Raw genomic sequence first — 9,747 nt, 5'->3', positions numbered from 1 at the left:
ACTCGACTACGGGATCACGGGTAGATTCTAAACCTACCAAAATCTCACCTGGAACCAACACGGAGGCTTACGTTCCTGGGGATGATATTGGATACGGAGGCACAGAAGGTATTCCTTCCATTGGAAAAGGCATTGGTAATCCAGTCGATGGTGCTGGATGTTCTAAATCCAACCCGGATATTGGTGAATCTATGCATTCACCTTCTGGGAAAGATGGTAGCTGTTTACGAGGCGCTGCAGTACAGAAGGTTTCACGCAGGGTCCTTCCAGCTGGATCTGTTGGACAAATGGTCCGGATCGCATCTCCATATGCACCAGAGGCTACGTCTGTCGCCAAGAGCCAGGATTTCTCTTCTGTGGTGGCTTCAGACTTCTTACCGACAGAGGTCCGAAGGTTCGTGATTCAAAATTGGATTCTGCTAACCACAAACGCAAGCCTCAGAGGTTGGGGAGCAGTCACCCAGGGGGAACACGTCCAAGGAAAATGGTCAAGTCAGGAAACCATTCTTCCAATCAACATTCTGGAACTAAGGGCCATATACAATGCCCTTCTACAGGCATCACATCTTCAAGATCAGGCCATCCAGGTTCAGTCGGACAATGTGACGGCAGTAACGTACATAAACCGACAGGGTAGAACAAAGAGCAGAGCTGTAATGTCAGAGGTAACAAGGATTCTCCTCTGGACAGAAAGACACGCTGTTGCATTGTCTGCAATCTTCATTCCGGGAATAGACAACTGGGAAGCAGACTTCCTCGGCAGACACGACCTCCACCCAGGAGAGTGGGGCCTTCACCCGGAAGTGTTCGGGTGCTTGACATGTCGGTGGGGAATTCCACAGATCATCATGATGGCCTCTCGTTTCAACAAGAAGCTCAGGCGGTATTGTTCCAGGTCGAAAGACCCACAGGCAGTGGCGGTGGATGCTCTGGTGACTCCATGGGACTATCAGATGGTGTATGTGTTTCCACCACTTCCATTGATCCCAAGAATCCTCAAAAGAATAAAAAAGGAAAAGGTTCAAGCAATTCTCATTGCTCTGGATTGGCCAAGAAGGGCTTGGTACGCGGATCTACTGGAAATGCTCCTGGAGCATCCGTGACCTCTACCTCTTCGAGAGGATATTCTGCAACAGGGGCCGTTCGTCTATCAAGACTTAACGCGGCTACGTTTGACGGCATGGAGGTTGAGCGTCAAATTCTAGCCCGGAAAGGCATTCCGGACAAGGTAATTCCTACCTTGATCCAAGCCAGAAAAGGGGTAACGTCTAAACATTACCACCGTATTTGGAGAAAATACGTCTCTTGGTGTGAAAACAGGAAATTTCCTGAGGTGGAGTTTCAACCGGGACGTTTTCTGCAGTCAGTTGTGGATGTGGGCCTACGCTTGGGCTCCATAAAAGTCCAGATTTCAGCCTTATCCATTTTCTTTCAGAAACAGTTGGCTTCCCTCCCTGAGGTTCAGACGATCTTGAAAGGTGTTCTGCACATCCAACCACCCTTTGTGCCTCCCACGGCACCTTCGGATCTCAACGTGGTGTTGCCGTTTCTACAATCTGAATGGTTTGAGCCTTTACAGGAGGTTGATGTGAAGTTTCTTACGTGGAAGACCTTCACACTGTTGGCCTTGGCTTCTGCAAGACGTGTGTCAGAATTGGGGGCGTTGTCTCATAAGAGCCCCTATTTGATTTTTCATGAAGATAGAGCTGAACTCAAAAATCATCAGCAATTTCTTCCAAAGGTGGTGTCTGCGTGTCATATCAACCAACCTATTGTGGTTCCGGTGGTTACCGACACCTCTACTACTTCAAAGTCCCTAGATGTTGTGAGGTCTTTGAAAATCAATGTGAAGCAGACAGCAAATCCGACTCGCTGTTTGTGCTCTATGATCCCAATAAAATTGGGTGTCCTGCTTCAAAGCAGTCTATTGCTCACTGGATCAGGCTTACTATCCAGCATGCTTACTCTACGGCAGGTTTGCCGGTTCCTAAATCTGTACAGGCCCACTCTACTAGGTCGGTGGGTTCTTCCTGGGCGGCTGCCCGGGGTGTCTCGGCTTTACAGCTCTGCCCAGCAGTTACTTGGTCAGGTTCGAACATGTTTGCTAAGTTCTACAAGTTCGATACTTTGGCCTCTTCAGTTTGGTCAATCAGTTCTGCAGGAACCTCAGCACTCTCCCACCCGGTTTGGGACCATGGTACTAAATGGACCCCAGTATCCTCTAGGACGTAAGAGAAAATAGGATTTTAATTACGTACCGGTAAATCCTTTTCTCGTAGTCTGTAGAGGATGCTGGGCGCCCGCCCGGTGCTTCGTGTGTTCCTGCACTGTTACTTGGTTAAGTATTGTTGGTTCAGCTGTTGCTGTCCCTCGTCATGTTTGGTTAGCATGGCTTTCCTCTTGTTTGTATGTGCTGGTTCTAATCTCACCACTGTCCTTTAAATCCTTCTCTCAAGGTATGTCCGTCTCTTCAGGCACAGTTTCTAGACTGAGTCTGGTAGGAGGGGCATAGAGGGAGGAGCCAGCGCACACAATTGATTTCTTAAAGTACCCAAGGCTCCTAGTGAACCCGTCTATGGGGGTAATTCCAAGTTAATCGCAGCAGGAATTTTGTTAGCAGTTGGGCACAACCATGGGGGTAATTCCAAGTTGATCGCAGCAGGATTTTTGATAGCAATTGGGCAAAACCATGTGCACTGCAGGGGAGGCAGATATAACATGTGTAGAGAGAGTAAGATTTGGGTGGGTTATTTTGTTTCTGTGAAGGGTAAATACTGGCTGCTTTATTTTTACACTGCAAATTAGATTGCAGATTGAACCCATTGCAGTTCTCCCATACATGCATTTGGCCCCTGTATGGCTCATCTCCCACTGTGTAACCTTGTAGTGCGCCCAACATGGCTGCCTTATCTGGTGCGCTTGTGGATGGGATGAAAAATGCGTGGACCTGATGTTTTTATTGGAACCCTACTCTGAACTTAAGGACTCTGCAATCTCCCCATTTTGTGTTCTCTTCCAGGGGTGGACTATTCCACCCTGGTAAATCTTACGCAGTGCGCCTAAGATGGCTGCCGCACCTGGTGCCTTGTGATGGTGGAATACACAACCCCTGGAGGTTATTACTCAAAATGCCTACACCAATCATGCATTATTCTTTCTGTGTCTTTGTCTGTGTGGTTTATCTTTTGATGTAATACTTAAATCTTCTGTATTATGTGCATTGTGGGAGTTCTAGTTGGCGCCGCGGATGGCTGCCTCGATGCTGCTCTGCCAAGCAGCCTTAGTTTTTAGTCTTAAATGTATAATATGTCTACTGTACAGTTGCATATGTGCAGTATGAACTCATATGTGTAATGTTTGTAATGTATGCTACGTTTTTTCCTCCATGTTGCTGCTTGGCGATGCATTGTACCACAAAGAATTCCTAGTGTACGTGAGTACACCTGGCCAATAAAGCTGATTCTGATTCTGAACACACCACACCCAAATCTAACTCTCTCTGCACATGTTATATCTGCCTCCCCTGCAGTGCACATGGTTTTGCCCAATTGCTAACAAAAATCCTGCTGCGATCAACTTGGAATTACCCCCTATATGTACTATTATTAACTAACTGCAAAGCAGCATACATATTCTGTACATCTACAAGGGGGGATTGAAAAGTTTTTGGACTAAGGTACAAGGATTTATTTGGCAGGCTTTCCCTATGAAAATGGCCTTAAAATTGACAGAGTGTCATACACAGTAACAGCCTCTCTCTCTCCCTCTTACCCCCCATGTGCACTGCAGGGAAGGCAGATTTAACATGTGCAGAGAGAGTTAGATTTGGGTGTGGTGTGTTCAATCTGCAATCTAATTTGCAGTTTAAAAATAAAGCAGCCAGTATTTACCCTGCACAGAAACAAAATAACCCACCCAAATCTAACTCTTTCTGCACATGTTATATCTGCCTCCCCTGCAGTGCACATGGTTTTGCCCAACTGCTAACAAAATTCCTGCTGCGATCAACTTGGAATTACCCCCTATACCCCATGGTACTAAATGGACCCCAGTATCCTCTACGGACTACGAGAAAAGGATTTACCGGTAGGTAATTAAAATCCTATTTTCTCTTACGTCCTAGAGGATGCTGGGGACTCCAAAAGGACCATGGGGTATAGACGGGATCCGCAGGAGACATGGGCACACTAAAAAGACTTTTACTGGGTGTGAACTGGCTCCTCCCTCTATGCCCCTCCTCCAGACCTCAGTTAGATTCTGTGCCCAGGAGTGACTGGACACACAGTAGGGGAGCTCTACTGAGTTTCTCTGGAAAATACTTTTGTTAGGTTTTTTATTTTCAGGCAGACCTGCTGGCTACAGGCTCCTTGCATCGTGGGACTGAGGGGAGAGAAGCAGACCTACTTCTTCTTAGTTAAGGGCTCTGCTTCTTAGGCTACTGGACACCATTAGCTCTAGAGGGTATGATCACTTGGTGCGCCTAGCTGCTTGTTCCCGGAGCCGCGCCGTCACCCCCCTCACAGAAGCCAGAAGAAAGAAGAGAGTATTAGAAGAACAGAAGACATCAGACGGCAGAAGACTTCAGTAACGGTGCAGCGGTAGCGCTGCGCTCCATGCTTCCACACACATCACCAACGGCACTCACAGGGTGGAGGGCGCTGGGGGGTGCGCACTGGGCAGCAGTTACTGAGTGTCAATTTAACTGACAGAAAGCATATTCGGTGCCCGGGCACCGTATACAATACCCCCGCCAGTATAATAAATTCAAATTTGAGCTACAGCGCGCCGGGAAGGGGCGGGGCTCAGCCGCACAGCTCACCAGCACCATTTTCTCTCTCTCCACAGCCGCTGCAGAGATGCTGGCCCCGGACCTCCAAGCGCCTTACAAGTAACAAGGGAGCAAAATGGGGGGGCACATGCAATTTGGTGCTTTTTATATTAATATTACAGCGCAGACCACATATATTATTTATTTGTAGTATATGGGTGCTAGGGTGTGAGCCGGCATACTCTCTCTGTGTTTCTCTCTGCAGGCTTCACTGTGGGTCTGTCCCCGTGATTTGGCCGGTGTGAGTGTGGGTGTGTCGGTACTTCGTGTCGACATGTCTGAGGCTGAGTGTTCCTCCCCGGAGGAAGTTACTGGGGGCGCAGAAAAGGATTTGGGAATGACTCTGTCGGCACAGCCGACTGCTGATTGGGGGAATATGTTGAGTACACTGAATGCAAATGTGGCTTTATTGTCTAAGAGGCTGGATAAATCTGATTCTCAGACACAAACATGGAGGAAATCCATGGAGGACGCTTTGTCTCAGGTACAGACCCCCTCAGGGTCACAAAAACGTTTATTTACCCAGGTGGCAGATACAGATACCGACACAGACTCTGAGTCTGATGTCGATTTCAATGAGGCTACTTTACATCCAAGGGTAGTTAGGAGTATTCAGTACATGATTGTGGCTATTAAAGATGTTTTACATATCTCTGAGGATTATTTAAAGGGAAAAAGCCTGAGGTGAAGTTTCCCCCCTCTCATGAACTGAACGCTCTTTGTGAAAAGGCTTGGGAGTCGCCTGACAAAAGGTGGCAGATTCCCAAGAGAATTTTGATGGCATATCCTTTCCCCTCTGACGACAAGGAGAAGTGGGAGTCGTCTCCCAATGTGGACAAGGCTCTATCCCGATTGTCCAAGAAGGTACCGCTTCCGTCTCCTGACACGGCTGCTCTCAAGGATCCGGTGGATCGCAAGCAGGAGACGACATTGAAGGCCATTTTCGTTAATACTGGTGCATGGCTCAGAGCTGCTGTGGCGTCGGTATGGGTGAGTAGTGCTATTGCTAAGTGGGCTGATAATTTGGCTTCTGATATGAATACCCTTCATAAGGATAACATTCTTTTGACTCTTGGTTATATCAAGGACGCTGCAGATTACCTAAAGGATGCGGCAAGGGATGTTGGCCTCTTGGGATCAAGAGCCAATGCCATGGCGGTCTCGGCCAGAAGGGCGCTGTGGATTCATCAATGGAATGCTGATGCCGACTCCAAGAAAAATATGGAAGCTCTCCCTTTTAAAGGTAGTGTCTTGTTTGGTGACCGCCTTGCTGACCTGGTGTCTACCGCTACTGCGGGTAAGTAATCTTTTCTTCCTTATATTCCCACACAACAGAAAAAGGCGCCCCATCATCAGATACAGTCCTTTCGGCCTAATAAATACAAAAGAGGAAGGGGCTCGTCCTTCCTCGCTTCAAAGGGTAGAGGAAGGGGAAAGAGGTTGCCTGCCGTGTCAGGCACCCAGGACCAAAAGTCCTCCCCCGCCTCTACCAAGTCCACCGCATGACGCTGGGGCTCCCCTGCGGGAATCCGTGCCGGTGGGGGGCAGTCTCCGATTCTTCAGTCAGGTCTGGTTTAAATCAGCCCTGGATCTTTGGGCCTTAGACATAGTGTCCCAAGGGTACAAACTGGAGTTTCAGGAGTTACCCCCACGCCGCTTTTTCAAGTCGGCACTACCAGTTTCTCTTCCAGAAAGAGTAGTAGTAAATGCTGCGATACAAAAGCTGTGTCAACAGAGGGTCATTGTGCCGGTTCCACCGTCCCAACGGGGAGGAAGGGTTTTATTCGAGCCTCTTTGTCGTGCCAAAGCCGGACGGCTCGGTCAGACCGATTCTGAACCTAAAATCCCTCAATCCATACTTGAAAACTTTCAAGTTCAAGATGGAATCTCTTCGAGCTGTGATCGCCAGCCTAGAAGGGGGAGATTTTATGGCGTCAGTCGACATAAAGGATGCCTACTTACACGTCCTGATATATCCTCCTCATCAGGCTTTCCTGAGATTTGCGGTGCAGGATTGTCATTACCAATTTCAGACGTTACCGTTTGGGCTTTCCACGGCCCGAGGGTCTTCACCAAGGTAATGGCGGAAATGATGGTTCTCCTTTGCAAGCAAGGGGTCACAATTATCCCGTACTTGGACGATCTCCTGATAAGGGCGAGATCACAGGAAAAATTGTAAAGAAATGTGGAACTCTCCCTGTCGGTTCTGCGACATCACGGTTGGATTCTAAATTTGCCAAAGTCTCAGTTGATCCCGACAACTCGGCTGCCCTTCCTGGGCATGATCCTAGACACGGAGCTTCAGAGAGTGTTTCTTCCGGAGGACAAAGCTCTGGAAATACAGACCATGGTCAAGGAGCTTCTGAGGCCGACAAGAGTGTCGATTCATCAATGCACTCGAGTGCTAGGGAAGATGGTTGCGGCTTACGAAGCCATTCCGTTTGGCAGGTTTCATGCCCGGGTGTTTCAGTGGGATCTGCTGAACAAATGGTCCGGGTCTCACCTGCACATGCACTGGAAAATAGGTCTATCTTCCAGGGCCAGGATTTCTCTCCTGTGGTGGCTGCAAGGTTCTCACCTTCTAGAGGGATGCCGATTTGGAATCCAGGACTGGGTCCTGCTGACCACAGATGCAAGTCTCAGAGGCTGGGGCGCAGTCACGCAAGGAAGAAGTTTCCAGGGAAAACGGTCAAGCCAGGAAGCTGGTCTCCACATAAATGTTCTCGAGTTAAGAGCCTTTTACAACGGACTCCTGCAAGCAAAGAACCTTCTTCAGGGTCTCCCTTTCCTGATCCAGTTGGACAACATAACAGCGGTGGCGTACGTAAACCGCCAAGGCGGAACAAGGAGCAGGGCAGCAATGGCGGAGGCCACAAGAATTCTACGCTGGGCGGAACAGCACGTGAGCGCTCTGTCAGCAGTCTTCCTCCCGGGCGTGGACAACTGGGAAGCAGACTTCCTCAGCAGACACGATCTCCATCCAGGAGAGTGGGCTCTTCATCAAGAGGTATTTGCAGAAGTGACAAGTCGTTGGGGAATTCCTCAAATAGACATGATGGCGTCTCGCCTCAACGAGAAGCTTCCGAGGTATTGTTCCAGGTCAAGGGACCCCCAAGCCTGTGCAGTGGACACCCTGGTAACTCCGTGGGTGTTTCAGTCGGTGTATGTGTTCCCTCCGCTTCCTCTCATTCCAAAGGTGTTGAGGATCATAAGAGAACAAGGGTTCAGGCAATACTCGTCGTTCCAGATTGGCCACGGAGGGCCTGGTATCCGGATCTTCAGGAATTACTAGTAGAAGATCCTTGGCCGCTTCCTCTAAGAGAGGACCTGTTACTGCAGGGGCCCTGCGTGTTTCCGGACTTACCGCGGCTGCATTTGACGGCGTGGAAGTTGAACGCCAAATCCTAGCTCGGAAAGGTATTCCCAGGGAGGTCATCCCCACTCTCCTCAAGGCTAGGAAGGAGGTCACGGCAAAACATTATCACCGTATTTGGAGAAGGTGTGTGTCGTGGTGTGAAACCAAGGCAGCTCCTGCGGAGGAGTTTCCTCCACTTTTTACAGGCAGGCGTGGATGCAGGCCTGAAATTGGGTTCGATCAAAGTGCAGATTTCGGCTTTATCTATTTTCTTTCAAAAAGAATTGGCCGTCCTTCCTGAGGTTCAGACTTTCATGAAGGGGGTGCTGCATATCCATCCTCCATTTGTGCCACCCGTGGCACCATGGGATCTTGAAGTGGTGTTGCAGTTTCTTATGTCTCACTGGTTTGAACCTTTGCGTAAGGTTGAGTTGAAGTTTCTCACTTGGAAAGTGGTCATGCTTTTGGCTTTGGTGTCTGCCAGATGAGTGTCCAAATTGGCGGCTTTGCCTCACAAGAGCCCATATTTGATTTCTCATGTGGATAGAGCCGAATTGAGGACTCGTCAACAATTTCTGCCGGAGGTGGTTTCTTCGTTTTAAATAAATCAACCTATTGTGGTACCTGTGGCTACGGATGCTGTGGCAGTCCCGAAATCTCTTGTCGTAAGAGCTTTGAAAATTTATGTCGCCAGAACAGCTCTTACTAGGAAAACAGAGGCTCTGTTTGTCCTGTGTGCTTCCAACAAGATTGGAAATCCTGCTTCCAATCAGACTATTGCACGCTGGATTTGTAATACGATTCAGCACGCTCATTCTTCGGCTGGGCTGCCGTTGCCGAAGTCAGTAAAGGCCCATTCTACCAGGAAGGTGGGCTCTTCTTGGGCGGCTGCCCGAAGGGTCTCAGCACTTCAGCTTTGCCGAGCAACTACGTGGGTCGGTTTCAAACACTTTTGCTAAGTTCTATAAGTTTGATACCCTGGCTGAGGAGGACCTCATGTTTGCTCAATCGGTGCTTCACAGTTGTCCGCACTCTCCCGCCCGGTCTGGAGCTTTGGTATAGACCCCATGGTCCTTTTGGAGTCCCCAGCATCCTCTAGGACGTAAGAGAAAATAGGATTTTAATACCTACCGGTAAATCCTTTTCTCCTAGTCCGTAGAGGATGCTGGGCGCCCATCCCAGTGCGGACTGTTCCTTGCAGTTGTATTGATACTGGTTATTTTCGGTTACACGAGGTTTGTGTATCCGTTATATTCAGCTTGTTGCTGTTGCTAATTCATACTGTTATCTTGTTCTTGCTGATCCAGTTGTACGGTGTGTTTGTGGTGTGAGCTGGTATGTCTCTCGCCCTTAGTTTAACAAAAATCCTTTCCTCAAAATGTCCGTCTCTCCTGGGCACAGTTCCTATAACGGAGGTCTGGAGGAGGGGCATAGAGGGAAGAGCCAGTTCACACCCAGTAAAAGTCTTTTTAGTGTGCCCATGTCTCCTGCGGATCCCGTCTATACCCCATGGTCCTTTTGGAGTCCCCAGCATCCTCTACGGACTAGGAGAAAAGGATTTACC

The sequence above is a fragment of the Pseudophryne corroboree genome, chromosome 8 (assembly GCF_028390025.1).
Source record: "Pseudophryne corroboree isolate aPseCor3 chromosome 8, aPseCor3.hap2, whole genome shotgun sequence".
NCBI classification, from domain to species: domain Eukaryota; kingdom Metazoa; phylum Chordata; class Amphibia; order Anura; family Myobatrachidae; genus Pseudophryne; species Pseudophryne corroboree.
Note: the sequence above shows the minus strand (reverse complement) of the source record.